At 38.8% G+C, this 15,855-nt stretch overlaps 1 protein-coding gene across 1 annotated transcript in view; it reads left to right on the forward strand.

Moving 5' to 3' along the window:
* Positions 1 to 5,716: 5,716 nt before the first annotated feature.
* PKIB (cAMP-dependent protein kinase inhibitor beta) overlaps positions 5,717 to 15,855 on the forward strand; it is a 142,017-nt gene continuing 131,878 nt past the window's right edge. The window contains exon 1 of the mRNA XM_073893858.1: positions 5,717 to 5,748. The gene's annotated coding sequence lies outside the window, so the exon portion shown is untranslated. The remainder of the gene's footprint in view (positions 5,749 to 15,855) is intronic.

Here is a 15,855-nt window from a genome sequence, read left to right on the forward strand (position 1 = left end):
AGGTAATTTAATTTCAACAGACCTGTTTGGACATGACTCTAATTAACTGAAAACACACCTGGGAATTACAGTAGCTTACAGACAACTCTCAACTCATTTTCTGGTCAAAAAAGAAATCCACAGTGCATTTTAAATGTGAAAATAACCTCTTATGAGACTTTTATGAGAAGGATTTTAAAAGCTTCTATAATTTCTCAAGGGTATATAGACTTTCAACAGCTGAACTCTTGAGTTTCCAAGCATTTCTGAAACATAAACAAAGAAATCTCTTAGCAAATATGAAATTTCATCCTACTCTTTTTAGAATGGTCATCTGACATCAAGATAGAAAGCACACATAGAGAATAATAGGAGGAAAATACATCAAATATTATTATTTAGTTTCAATTTAGAATACAGTATTGTGATAGTTATATGGGTCATCTATAGATATTATTCAAAGAGTTTCAATAATAGGATGGCAGAATGAATACAAAATAGAATGAAGCATTTTATTTATTATTCAGTTTTCATCTTTTATTTTTGGTTATAAAGAGAGACAAATATGGCAGGTGAACAATGACTAAATCATCAGAAAAATGAAGTAGCTAGGGTTTAAATTATATTATTCAGAATATATTAGAGTACAATTGACAATATTAGCATTTTGGGAGTTACAAAAGAAGAGAACACTTAGGCATATTTTGATTGTACTTTGAATTCATTCACATGGAAATTTTAAGAAATTTACTTAAAGTGAAAGACAAAATACTTTCTTAGGTAACTATATATTATATGTATATATATATATATAATATATAGTTACATAGTTAACGTTGAATTTTAAAGGAATGTTTTGTATGACAGAGACCTCTCCATGTTCTAGTACACAGGTCTATTTCAATACTATTGTGAGCTTCTGATAACCTTATGGCAGTGACTTTCCACTTTCTCAACTACAACCCACAGAAAGAAATACACTGTAAAATCACGGTACTTGAAGTAAGCCAAGAAGATAATTTAGTTCATTCCCTCCCTTTGAGTCTGAATCATGTGTCAGCCATCAACACAGATGTGAATCTCTTCTATTCTTAAAGCTACTATGATTCAGCTCATCTGTAAAATGAGGCTAATAAGATTTGCCCTATTAGAATTAGGATTAAGTCAAAAGGTGTAGGTAAGAAACCTGGTGTGAGTATCTCATACATATGAGGCTGTAAAAAAGAAAAGAAAAGCAGCTATGATTATTATTAATGAGATGATACAGTAATCTGTTTTAAGTGGAAAATATTTATTTTCAAGAATTTTTTTTCATATTTCTCTAGATAATTAAATTCTCCATGCTACAGTTCATACCCTACAATTAGCACTGACGGCAATGTCCTCTAATTTCTTTGTTTCATGTTTCTCTCGCCACCCCTCTAAGCCTGTCTAAACTTGTCAGCTCCTTGAGCTCAGGGACTCTGTCTTATTTCAGTTTAATCCCCAGTGCAGAACATTGAGCTGGGCACACAATAAATTCTCAGCACAAATTTGTTCCATGAGTGTGAATATGAAAACATTTTTAACTAATATATTCTTTTTTCCTTTTTAGGCTAATGTCATTTTTGAAAAAGTAATATTTACACAGTTTATAAGTCAAATATATGTAACAAAATATTATAATTTTCTGTCAAATTCTCAGATTCATACATATCAATATTTCTAAATAATATGCCTATACTCTTATATTTTGATTATTCAATTTTAGATGTTATCTATTGAATTTCTATTATGGTGAGGATTTATCTCCCGGAAACTTCTGTAGGGGCCAAGGCCCACGCCAAAATACACCACTTTGGTGTATTTTGAGTTGACCAAAGTGGTGTATTTTGGCGTGGGCTATTTTGTGGACTATTTTGAATTGAAGGCAATCAAGACCCTGAGGGCTCAAGAGAAACTTCTGTTCCTCCCCTAACTATATAGGAGAATCTAAATTGAGAGTCTTTTCCAGAATAGGGGTTATTACCAGAGATAAATTTTATCTGAGTGACCCATCTGTATGGTGGGACAAAAATCTAATCATCAAACCTCTATTCTTCTTCTTCTTATTGCCCTATGAACTGCATTCTTTCCCTTTGAAGTCCCAAACCCCTACCCCATTCTCCTTAGTTCAGGATAACATATGTATCTCATTTTGCTTGACTGTCTTTGGAATGTCATGTCTGTGTGGATTTCCCGTTCATACAAAACTGAATTTGATTTTCTCCTGTTAATCTGTCTCATGTCAATTTGATTCTTAGTCCAGCTAGAAGGAGGCTGAAGGGAAGAAAACAATTAATCCTCCCCAACACTTTCATCTCCTTGCTTTCCCTCCCCACTTCTTACAATAAAGTTACGTTAAAAGTTTTGTTTAGATTTAATTAATTGCTGACATTATTATGACTGTGTCAATATTTATAGTTGATCATTTAGTAATTTACTGAAGTTATATCTCCTTTTATGCTTTTATCTTTCTTGAAAATAATAGCCTTGATTTTTTATTAGATTGATTTCATTTAAACTTTTGTTAACTTTTCACAATAACCTTTTAGTGCCATTTCCCCAAGATCATTCGTAGGTAATCCATCAGTTCCAATTATTTTTTACGGAGTCACCCATCTGAAGACCTCCATTCTTTTTAGGGATACTGCAAAGCACTTGTCCAGGAATTTCTCTTCCTTGCCATGCTGAGAATTCCCTTGATTTTCTTCTGATATCTGTCCTGTTTTCTTTGAGAGAGAGATAGCATGAGAGAGAGAGCATGAGCAGGGAAGAGAGGGAGAAGCAGGTTCCCTGTGAGCAGGGAGCCCAGTGTGGGGCTCGATCCCAGGAACCCGGGATCATGACCTGAGCCGAAGGCAGGGGCTTAACCAATTGAGCCACCCAGGTTCCCCTAGTGTCCTGTTTTATTGATATCTTTTTTCGTCTTTCTTTTTCACTCCTTGTTTTATTGGAGCACATCTTCCAGTTATTTCTTGAGAAAGGCTGCATGGCATGGGAAATACAATTTTAAGAATTTGCATACATGAAAATATCTTTATTTTAACATAACGCTAGAAGGTTGGGCATCAATTTCTATACTGAAATGATTATTTCTTCTTAATTTTGAAAGGGCTGCTCCACTCCTTTTAGAGAACAGTATTATTCCTTATTTTTGCATGACATAGTACAGTTCTTTTTTTCTCTCTTGAAACGTATCTCATTATCCTGAAATTGCACTTACGGGCCTTAGTTGGATGTATTTTTCATCTTTTTTTTCCCCCTATCACTTAGTGGGCCCTTTTAATCTGGGAACTCATGTCTTTCAGAACTGAGAAAGTTTCTTAAATTATTATTATTTAAAATAATATTGGTGATTTCCTGGCTACTTTTAGTCCCACACCCTTAAAATGAGAAGATAAGACCAATAGGACATCTGAGGAAGTCTCTTTCATGAAGGACGGAGACAAAAACTGATTTCCCGGATTTCGCTTTTCGAAACATCCATGATGCAGATATTTTGCCTCCCAAACCATCTTCTGTTTTCTCATTTCTGTCATTTCCCATCTCTTTATCTTTGTCCTCCAATTTCTGGATCACTTCCTTGACATAATCTTTCATCACTACTCTTGGGTTTTTCATCTCCTACTTTTTATCTTGTCCTTTGTTTCCCAAATGTTCTTTTTTTTTTTAAGATTTCATTTATTTATTTGTCAGAGAGAGAGAGAGAGAGAGAGAGAGCACAAGCAGGGGGAGCTGCAGGCAGAGGGGGAAGCAGGCTCCCCGCGGAGCAGGGAGCCCGATGCGGGACTCGATCCCAGGACCCTGGGATCATGACCTGAGCCCAAGGCAGACGCTTATCTGACTGAGCCACCCAGCCGTCCCACCAAATGTTCTTTAAGTCTTGCAGTTTTCTGATTTCTTTGAGAATATTTGAGCTTTCTCCCCGCCCCCCTCTTTTGCTTTCTTCTCCTTTTAAGGTCTTTGTTCCAATTACTGTTTTTGTCTCTATCCTTCATGAAAGAGACTTCCTCAGATGTCCTATTGGTCTTATCTTCTCATTTTAAGGGTGTGGAACTAAAAGTTGTCAACATTGAGCCAGCTTCTGGAAGCCAGGAGGGAAAACACAGTGGTCTCAACATTCAGCATTCAGCATTCAGCGTTCTGTATTCACTTTTTCACTTAGTTTTCACACTGTGTCTGGCATGTCCCAGCCCAGAGACCTTCTGTTTGTCTTCAAAGACTAAAACTCTGGTCTTCCTTCTGGGTTGAAGGAAGACATTCAGCCCGCTGCAGGGGGTGAGGGAAGGAATCAGCGGATCTAACTACTTAAACAGTATTCCACCAATCCTCCATTTTTAGCCTCTGTCTTCCCTGCCAGTTCTAGAGGTGGACCCATTGCTAAGCCTTTTGTGCATTCTTGATACAAAAACATATTGGTTCTGTGCTGTCTCCACTGCTTTCTCTCACTCCAAATTCACCCTTTTCACCTGCTCTGGGAAAATTGAGATGGGCCAATGAAATATTTTCTTTGCAGGTAGCACAACGTTCAGCTTTGTCACTAGAGGGTGCTGGAAAGACATTTAAGGAGTAAGGGGCTTTCCTTCCTAGTTCCAGTGTGTTCCTTTTGTCTGGCTCCTCAAGCTTGGGGGGCTTCTGCAGCCCCAGACTTTTCCAGACCAGACAGCCTCTCCAGTACCCAGCTTTGCAGTTCACGCTGGGCAGCAGAACCCAGCAGCCGGCAGCTTCCTCAGCATCTCCACCCTAAGGCAGTTTTATAACAAGAGGCCTCCAGTGAGTCATCTCTCTGTGAGTAGTTTTCACTGGCACTCTGGTGGGTATATTTCCAGCAAGTTCCACCAGTGCAGCATCACAGCGTCCTCTCTGCATTCAGTGAGCCACTTCCGTGCCCTCTCCAACAAGGCCTGGATCGGAGCCTTTGGGAACAGAGGTAGGCTTGTCCTTGGGCTCTATCTCATCCTAAGAGGTAGTAGCTGCTTCTTATAGCTGCTATTCCTATATTCTCTACAGTTCTTTTTACTTCTTACTAGGTAATCCCTGGGTATTATAGTTCGTAACCTGCTGTTATAGTTAGTAATTCTTTATATTACCCATCCCTGTTCAAATTACTCTGATTCAGTCCTGACTGCTACAGTCACTGTGAGCCTGCTCTTCAAGCCTAAGAGACTGTCTATCGCCTACAGGGGAATGGCATGGTATCTGCCTTGACCATCTATGCATATATACCCTGGCTATCTTTGAATGCCCTGTACTTTGCTCCCCATCTCTAAACACTCCTTTTTTTTTTCTTTCTAAGAGGTTTCACAATTCACAAAGCAGGTTAATATTCCTGGGCCTTAAGTGTGTGCAGTTCCCTTACTTTAGACATACCTTAACTCAGCAGCATAGTCATCTCACAAGATTGTTCAATGCCACCTTTTCTGAAAGACTTTCCTGATCTTTTCTCTCTCTTGAGATTTGTTTTTTGTTTGTTTGCTTGTTTTGTTTTGTTTTTTGCCTCTTGTTCCCTTAGGGCATAAGCTGTTCACAGGTATGAACCCCTGAGTTTACAATGAACTCTTTATCTTTCTTTCTGTTACCAGACCTAGCACATTGCCATTTTGTCACATAGTAAAAACTTAATAAATCTATGCAGAATGAATCAATGTGTTGAATTTGTAAGGAATCTAATTTACAATTTCTTCCAAAGAGAACTGAACTACGAATGTAAAGCAAAATCAAGGTGAAATTTCAGGAGAGGGAAAAATAGTAAGTACCTGGTAGGATGATTCTTCCTTGGTGTGTAGTGCTACTTCCACTGCTGTTGCCACAATTACAGCTGTACTAACCTGCTATTTCATTTTTTTGGTTGGTTGGGTTTTTTTAGAGAGGGGGTGGGGGAGGGGCAAAGGGAGTAGGAGAGAGAGAATCCTAAGCAGGTTCCATGCCCAGTGAGGAGCCCCAGTGCGGAGCTCATTCTCACGACCTTGAGACCATGACCTGAGCCAAAATAAGGAGTCGGATGCTTAACCGACTGAGCCCCCCAGGCGCCCCCACTGTTTTCAAAGCAGCTGGCAGACCAGCTTGAGCTTGGTGCTCTTCACAACTCACAGGACTGGTGCAAAGTGACACAGGTGCTTCTAACTTAGTTGGAGCAAAGTAACACTTCTAATTTAGGTAAAACAAATTATCAGTGTATTTCGGTATTCTGGTGGACATTTGCATTTATAGGTCAGCAAGAATGACTGAGAATCTGTAGTTCTCAAAAAAAAAATTCAGAAGTTAGCATTTCATAGATTCCTTAAATTTACCAATTTAAAACTCTATACCACTGTGTTGGGATTTACCTGGGCTGGAATTTGAACTAGACACAAGGACTACTACACTAGACTAGTGTGACTACAAATTACTTGTTTCTTTCTGGTGAAAGTAATATTTTAGCGACAATAGTGGCAAAAAAATTATTAACTCCAACTACGAAGCAAAGACTTCTGAATTTTCCAGGTACTGTCTCAATGATTTTCTTTGAAATGCAGATATTTAAATATATGTTAATTGGATTTCTATTTTGCTCTGACATTGTGCAGGTTGGTAGAGATATAATATTAAATAAATCATAGAGTATACAAATCATTGGTACTCACTAAATGTATCAATATGTTTATTAGGCACAAAAAATACTCATAATGCTTGCATTTGACTAGTGTTTGTACTCACTTAATAAACTGTTATTTTCAAGAAATCTATAAGATGGGCAAGAATTATCTTCATTTTGCAGTGGAAAGATAACTGAGCAGTAGAGGGATTATCTGTCAAATGTCACAGTACATTGGAAAACAAGGACTTTGATAAAGGTCTCTGTCCACTATTCTGGCTGAGATAAGTATGTAACTTAGAGTAAATTATAAAAAGATCAACTTTTTAATTACCTAGTCAATTCTCTTTCTTATATAGAGATTCATGCAAAGGTTGACCACCAAAAATATCAACAAATTAGACATTGAATAGCAGACTTCTAAATGACCTCTAAACAAATTATTTCAAAGGGACATTCTGTTAATGGCTTTAGATAATTGCTTACAGAGCTCTTTTGGAAAAATAACTTTCCTTTTAAAGATTTAAAACAAAATCAACAGCAAATTGCAGGTGAATAGATGGGGCTCTACAGTGGAGGATCTTGGCAAACCAGAAGGTAATAAATCCATCCATTCATTTGTTGAGCAAATGTTTATTATGCTCCTTCTTTGTTCTATTCACTGAAATAGGCATATATAGATAGAAAAACAACAATCTCTTGTGGTGAGCACTCTAACAATTATGATCCAAATGCTGTGGGGAACCCAGAGAAGAGACTGATTCACTTTTTTGAGGGGAAATCAGGGAAGTAAGGGAAATCAGAGAAGAAATGATATTTGAGTTGAATCTTGAGGTTGAATTGAGCAATCCAGGAGAAGAAGAGGGAGGTCATTTGTAGGAGAGGGACCAGTACACACAAGGACTGGTAGTTGTGAAAACATACCGTGTATTCTAGGAAAGGTGAAGAATTCAGCATGGTTTGAGAATAGATTGTGTGGGCAGCTGAGGCTGGAAGGATAGATGGGGTCATATTTGAAGGAGACTTTGGCTATGAGTTTTTTAGCATTTTATCTTATAGGCAGCAAGGAGGCATTGGGAAACTGATAGATTATGGTAAGGATAATTGATAGAACTCAGCATTAGGTTGAAAGTAAAAGACATACCAAATGCTTAAAGCAAGGACAAAATATAAAGAAGAAGATAAGGACCTGCAGAATTCCTCTTGAATGTGACATTCGCTTTTTGATGGTAGGAGAGGAGTAATTTCATATTCTAATTTTGTGATTTCCTACCCTGTAGGCCCTCTTTTTTTTTTTTTTTTCCAAATTGCTATTAGGATTTAGTCTTTGGTTTCATTTCTTATCTTAGTGTTCCTTTTTTTTTTTTTTTAAGATTTTATTTATTTATTTGACAGAGAGAGACAGTGAGAGAGGGAACACAAGCAGGGGGAGTGGGAGAGGGAGAAGCAGGCTTCCTGATGAGCAGGGAGCCCGATTTGGGACTCAATCCTAGGACCCCAGGATCATGACCTGAGCCGAAGGCAGATGCTTAATAACTGAGCCACACAGGGTCCCCTCTTATCTTAGTGTTCTGCTTTCTTTCAGAACATTACTTATGGTTGGTTTGAAGATCCTCTTCCCTATCACTTAGCTCTTCCTTATTAGTAATGATACCTTTCAGAAGGCTAATCTTATCATAACATACAAGAGAAAAACTCACAACCTTGGAAATGTAAGCCCTTGTATAATATAGAAATACCACATGAAAGTTCAGGGGCTTGTCCCCTTCGTGAAATATCTGGAGGTCTGGCGGTCTGGGGCATGTTGATGCAGCCCTTTGAGGATGAAGGGCAAGCTACTGTACCTGCCTCATTTAACACTAAGAAAGAGACAAACCCCTTGTAGGCCTCTTTGGATTTTTGGAGACAATGTGTATGCTATTCCAACTTATTTACTAAATATTTCCAAAGGCTGCCAGTTTTGAGTAGAACCAGAGAAAGACAAGTCTTTGTATCAGGTCCGGGCTGCCATACTGCACAGATCTGATGGCTCTTGAAGGGTCAGAGGTGGACTGGGATGCTGAATGGAACCTTTGGCAGTCCCTACAAGTGAGTAATAGCACAGAGCTTTAATAGTTTTGGAACAAAGCTTTGCATCCTCTGCAGAGAACTCTCCCCTTTTTGAAAAGCATCTTCTGACTTGTTACTGGGCAAGTCATAAGTAGTAGGACCAAACTAAAAGCTGGATCCTGGGCCTTTAAGTCACCAAATCATCTGAGCTGTTTACCATGAACCAGGTATTTGGCACTAAGCTAAAATATTAAGCATGTATATTGCACAGCACGTCATCAAATTAAACTAGTATATACAAGATCAGGATCAAGCATGTCTTGAAGACAAAAGTTAGTGCAGAGCAAGTGTCACAGATGCTCATGACCCCTATTTCTGCCTATGTTGCTTCCTCTATCTCAACCTGTACCTATGGCCTGGTAGGGAGCCCCCTATGACCAACCTACTAAGGAAGAACAAAATTTGTGGTTTGGTTTACATGTGGTACTGCACAATATGCTGGCAGGACTCTAAAGAGGAAAGCTGCTGTACTATAGCTCCACTGAGTGATAGCCCTAAGGGGCAGTGGTAAGGGAAATCTTTCTAACGGGCAACACTCAGAGCAGTGCATATGGTTGTTCACTTCTTCCTAGAAGAAGAGATGGCCAGAGACATGGATCTACCCTGATCCATATACAGTGCTTAATGTTTGGAATAATAGTCAGGGACTTGGAAGGAACACAATCAGAAAATTGGTTACAAGATAATCTAGGGAAGAGATATATAGATAGATCTCTGACTATGTCTCACATATGAAGATATTTATGATCTATGCTAAGGTTAAACAAAGAGTGACATCAGCAAGGGAGGATTCTAATAATCACTTGAAAAGTTGCTATTCTGTGGCTGTCAGTGAGAGTCTATCCCCAGCTACTGCAGTCTTTGCCAAATAAACACAGAAAGTGGCCATGGAAACAAGGATGGAGGTTTTGTATGGACTCAGCAACACCAGGCTGATCTGGCCACAGCCAGTGCTGAATGTCCAACCTGCCAATAGACAAAATCTAATATGGCATTATTCCCCTGGTAGTCTTGCCAGCCACGTGCTGGCAGGATGATTACATTGAACTCTTCCATCATGTTGCTTTATTTTCACTGGAATAGATACTTCTCTGGATATGGATTTTCCTTCCCTATCTGTAAATTCTGCCAAAACCATCACCCTTGGACTTATGGAATGCCTTATTTTTTTTTTAAAGGAAGTTGAGGATTTTTTTTAAATTTTATTTATTTATTTATTTGAGAGAGAGAGAATGAGAGAGAGAGAGCACATGAGAGGGGGAAGGGTCAGAGGAAGAAGCAGACTCCCCGCTGAGCAGGGAGCCCGATGCAGGACTCGATCCTGAGACTCCAGGATCATGACCCAAACCGAAAGCAGTTGCTTAACCAACTGAGCCACCCAGGCGCCCTGGAATGCCTTATTTAACATCATAGATTTCCACACCGAATTACCCTTGACTCATAAACTTATTTCACAACAAATGAAGTGTGGCAATGGGCTTGTGTTCTTGGAATTCACTGAACTTAGCATGCTCCGTATCTCCCTGAAGCAGCTGGCCTGATAGAGCTGTGTGAAAACTCAGCTGTGGTGCCCACTGGACAGTAACACCTTTGGGGGCTGAAGTGATGTCTTCCAGGGTTAGTAATATTATCTGGATCTGAGACCAAAAGATGGTAGTGTTTTCCCCACAGCCAAGATTCAAGGGGGCAGAAATGGGAGTGTCTATCAACATTTTCCCTCTTATTTCTGGAAATTTTGACTGCTGGTTTGGAGGTCTTAGTTCCCAAGGGAGAGATACTTCCCCTAGGGGACATAGCAAGGATTTCACTAAACTGATTGTTGAGACTAACTGGCCCCTGTGGGCTCCTCATGCCACCTTACCAATTGGTAAGAAGGGGAGTTATTATATTATTGGAGTGATTGTTCCCGACTATGAAGGGGAAATTGGGTTACTCCTATACAATGGAGAACTAGGATTATATTTGGAATGGGGGGGTGGAATTATAACTAATCAATAGAGGCAGGACTGGTAAAGGTATAGACTATTTCAAAATGAAAATTTTGATGATCTCTCTATGAAGAAACTACCACCAACTGAGAAGCTTGCTGAGAGCAAAGGGATTATGGAATGGCTGGTGAAGAAGGTCATAAATATCAGCTATAATATGACCAGTTGTGAAATAAGGAGTGTTGTAGTTATAAGTATTTCTTTTTTATTTTGACATGAGCTTATTTTTACCTACACTAACTGATCATTTTTCTTTCTTCTTTCCTTTTTCTATTTCCCTACTATATAAGTAAGATAGTGGTTAAACTGATGGCTCAGTATTTAGTTATAGGATATCAAAAAGTGAATGTGGAGAAAAAAAATCACTCTAAGATGGTATTTTGCATATTCTTCTTTGTGGGGGAAGAATAGTGTGTTTTCAGTTAAGCAAGAGATAGTTGCATGATGTTAGGCATGGTTTTTCTTTTGCTTTAGATGGAATATGGTTTAAAAAGGTATGCATTGATGACAAATTGACTAGGAGAGAATGGTTTTGGATTGTGCTGCGTCAACTTGGTTAAGCTAAGAACCACATTTCTCAGAATCTTATCCCCTGTGAGATTATAAGTTAAAGTTAACCAAAAGAGAACATGCATCAGATTTGGAAGGCACAAGTGTGAAACAGCAACCCTTATTCTCTGGAGGTCTTTGTGGTCAGATAAAGTGACAGAGAGGAGCTCTTCTTCCCAACTCTCGGCCCTCATGATTAAGAGCAGTTCCAGGGGGAGCCTGGGTGGCTCAGTTGCTTAAGAAATACACCTTGAACTTACTGAAGCAGAGAATGGAATTTAATGGCTCATCCAAATAACTGAGAAATGCAGGTTGTATATATGGGCTTTGGCCATGGCTAAATTTAGGTGCTCACACGTTATCAAAAGTCTCCCTTTCTATCAGCACCTTTCAAAGCTGCTTTCTTGGGTGGTTTCCACCTCAAAAGCTATCTAAATGGTGGGGCACCTGGGTGGCTCAGTTAACCGTCTGATCCTTGATTTCAGCTCAGGTCATGATCTCACAGGGTTGTGAGATTGAGCCCTGTATCAGGCTTTGCAGTGGGCATGGAGTCTGCTTAATATTCTCTCTCTCCATCTCCCGGTGCTCCTCCCCCCACCCCAAAAAGCTTTCTAATTGTTAGCAAAAATGAGCATTGGTAGTTCCAGGCTTATATTCTACACAACTTGCCAATACCAATAGAATAGGAGTGCTCTTTTTCCAGTGCTTTTTAGCAAAAATCATTTTTTTAAAGATTTTATTTATTTATTTGAGAGAGAGAGTGTGAGGGGGGTGCAGGGGGAGAGGGAGAAGCAGACTCCCCACTGAGCAGGGATCTAGATGCGGGGCTCTATCCCAGGACCCGGGATCATGACCTGAGCCAAAGGCAGATGCTTAACCGACTGAGCCACCCAGGTGTTCCCAGCAAAAATCTTCAGGCTAATTTGATTGACCTGCCTTGGGTCATAAGCCATCTCTTAAGTAATTATTGATTCTGATTGTGAATGATAAGGTCAGAGTATACTCCTGGATCCGGGGCAGTTCATCCAAATATCATGCATTGAAAAATCCAGGGGTCTGTAAGAAAAAGAGGGGTTCTATTGCCAAGGATGCTTGATAGGTAAAATCAATACATCTCTATTATAGCACACATGGTTTTCCAGCAAACACATATACTTTTTTTTAATTCATATACTTCAAAATTTATTTTTATACATACATTGCTCCTATGTAACACAAAACAACTATTTTATGCACAACAAATACTATGTTCACCTCCTGTCTAAAGAGTAAAAATGAATGTTGTACAGTTATTGTATTACCTCTAGATCAGGATCTTTGCTTTGTGCGTCAGTCTCAGATATACCTTCTTATTGCCTGGCAGTCCATGACTAATGATATATTTGTTTAACCACCTACAGGAAATGTAATAGACAATGGTGGAGTAAATAAAAGATAAATTCAATAAAATTCTCATTTGGAAATGGGAAGAGGGAAAAAGTAAATAAACAGTTGTTCTACTCATTAGAGATTGTAAGTTCTTACTGCCCTGGAAGGACAGTGAGTCCCTTGGTAAGGAATCTGCATTATGGTGGATTTTACTTGGCAGTTATCTTCTTGTGGATATATTTGATATGTGTTTTTGGTGGCTGCCATATGTTAGCAACATACTTCCTATTGGTGAAATTTTGATGGTGGAGGGAATGCTTAGGGGTTAAGTACTCATGAGCATTTGCTTGCCAGGACTGGAGTTTTTCTGGAAGGAAAACATCATTAAAACCTTGATAGGCATCCAGTTAATTTGCATTTGGTTAATGCTATAGACTAGTAACTAGTAAGTGGAAACTGAGGTCATGTTGAATCATAGTTTCAAGAGAAATCTGAGACTGTAGTTTCTGTTTCTTAGCAGTAGGCCTCAATGCTCTACCCACCTTCCAACTCTTAGCTTAAAGGTTTATAATGGTAAAGAACAATTGGTTGGGATTGGAAGTCATAACTAATCCTCTCCATATCTCTAGGTGGCATGATAGGGGAAGTGCTTTCCACTGTCTTTTAATTAAGATCATTGGATTGGAGTTTCTGTCATTTCCACCTGAAAAACTCTCACCTAACACCTTCTTCAGGCAGGGAGTAGCAGTTGAGGTTCTTGGGAAGGGCGTAGAGAATCATATTGTAGCTTCTCCTGGATCCTCTTATCTGCAATGTTGTTGTCAAACTCCTTGGCTTTCCATGCACTAAGTTTTTCTTAGGATGAGGAATTTGGCTTTTTCAATCTTTAAAGCACAGGGCTTATTTGAATCTCAGCTGTCTTGGATTGTTAGATGTAGCCATAGAGCAAGACTGTGTTTTCTTCTTTTTTTTTTTTTTGCTTTTAAATAGTCAAGATTAAAGTATTGAGAATTGGCTATAATATTCCAGGATCCTGACATGTTTTTACCAAGTTCTCTCAAGTTCTAACCTCAGTAGACACAGAACCTGAGTCCAAAGGTGTGACAGGTAACTGTTGAACTATCTGCTTTGCTACTGCATAGCACAGGTGGACCGCATTCTAGCTAGTATGAGGGGAACATTCATTACCTTGTAGCCTATCTTGACTTGACCAACTCGACATTATTAAGATTTGTCAGTAACAACAAGTGATCTCCATATGCCTCAAGCCAAGGGTAGGCCTTGGCTTGAGGCATGGCCAGATCTGAATATCCAGGTGCTTTAACAATTGCATAAGAAATCAGTCTCTCTCCATTTCTAGCCCTGTTTTCCTTCACTTTCAGGCAGACTCTCTCATGATCTGACAAAGCATGGGCGACTCCAAGCTTTCCATTTTCTAGCAGTGTAGCAAGGTCAGTGGAAGAAACCATCAAAAGTCCTGGGCTGTCCTTGATTGGCCTAACTTGGGTCACTTGCCCAATTCTTTCTTAATCACTGTGCACTCTCACTAGTCAGGCTTAGGTCTACTACTACCCACCCTTGGAGATGGGAAGATGAGAAGGTTCTTGAAAATAAAACAAGAAATCCAGTTACTATAAAAGGGTGCTGAGCAAGCAAACATAACAGATATGTACCACTGTCATAAAGAGCACAGGGCCAGGAGTCAGAAGAAATATAGTCTAATCACAATTCCATCACTTTCTAGCCATTTGGCCATTTCTGAGATTTAATTTCCTCATCTGTAAAACAAGGACACTAATACTAAGTTGATTTATTTCCTAAAATTTTTGTGATGGCAAGATGAGATTGTATATAGAACCTCAGAAGTTATAGATAAAAAGCACATATTAAAACATTTTTGGATGATCTTTATAGCAATACTTATATTGCTTTAAAAACATGCTATTTTCAGCATAAAAATAATATAACTACATAAGCCCAACCCCCAGCACAATTGTGTTATTATCATTCTTAAATACTACATCTCATTTTTCTTCTTTTTCTTTCTTTCTTTCTCCCTCAAAAACATTTTCTCATACAGCTATATAATCTTCATAATTCTCAGCTTTAATGGCAAAATTTCATCCATTAGACATACATAATTTTCCTACCATTCTTTTATTGTTGGACATTTAAATTTTTCTTATTTTTTAACATTATAAGTAACACTGTGATGAACATATATGTATATAATTATATATTACATATATATGGGTATATGTGTAATTATATTATTTTTATGGAGTTGACCTTAGTACCAACATTTCTAAGGCTCTTGATATATAGATAGCCGTCTTTCTAAAAGAATTGTGGCAAATTACATCATTCCTAGAAAGGAACAGAGATGTAAGTTTCACTGTGCCCTCCCTGGCTATAGTAGATGGTACAGTTGTCTTCCTTATCTGCCTTGGATTGTACCATTTTGGTGTACTCAGGTGACTTCTAACTGGTGACATCTGTATTTCTCTGCCTGGATTTCTGTCCAAGTGAGTGCTGCAGATCAGAAATGGTGGGGAATTAACATATCCCAGGAACAGCCCTTAAATGATGACTGATGGGAGCTGATGAGTAACTATCCTTTGAGGCATCTTGTTTTATGCCAGTATCTACAGAATGATGCTCCAGTCACCCACCCACCTGTGGTAGCTGGCTTCATACACAGTTTTTTATTTCCACATTTTTACTGAGATATAATTGACATATACCTTGAACATATAAGTTGAAGGTGTATAGCATGATGATTTGATATAGGAATATATTGCAAAATGATTACCACAAAAGATTAGTTAACACATCTATCACCTCACAGTTACCTTTTATTGTGTGTATGATGAGAACTTTTAAGATCTACTCTCTTAGCAATTTTCAAGCATATAAGACAGTATTAACTATAGTCAACATGCTTTACATTAGATTCCCAGAACTTATTCATCTTATAACTGGAAATTTGTACCCTTTGACCACCTTTGCCCATTTCCTCCACCGTCTCACCCCTGGCAACCACCAATTTAACTCTGTTTTTATGAGTTCAGTTTTTTTAGATTGCACATATAAACAAGATCATACAGGGGCACCTGGATGGCTTAGTCAGTTAAGTCTGCCTTTGGCTCAGGTTATGATCTCAGCGTCCTAGGATGGAGCCCCGTGACAGGCTCCCTGCTTAGCAGGGAGCCTACCTCTCCCTTTCTCTCTGCTGCTCCCCCTGCTTGTGTTCTCTCTCTCTCTCTC

Source organism: Callorhinus ursinus, unplaced genomic scaffold (assembly GCF_003265705.2).
Source record: "Callorhinus ursinus isolate GAN/ISIS: 27379988/994484 unplaced genomic scaffold, GSC_fseal_2.0 scaffold6, whole genome shotgun sequence".
Taxonomy (NCBI): domain Eukaryota; kingdom Metazoa; phylum Chordata; class Mammalia; order Carnivora; family Otariidae; genus Callorhinus; species Callorhinus ursinus.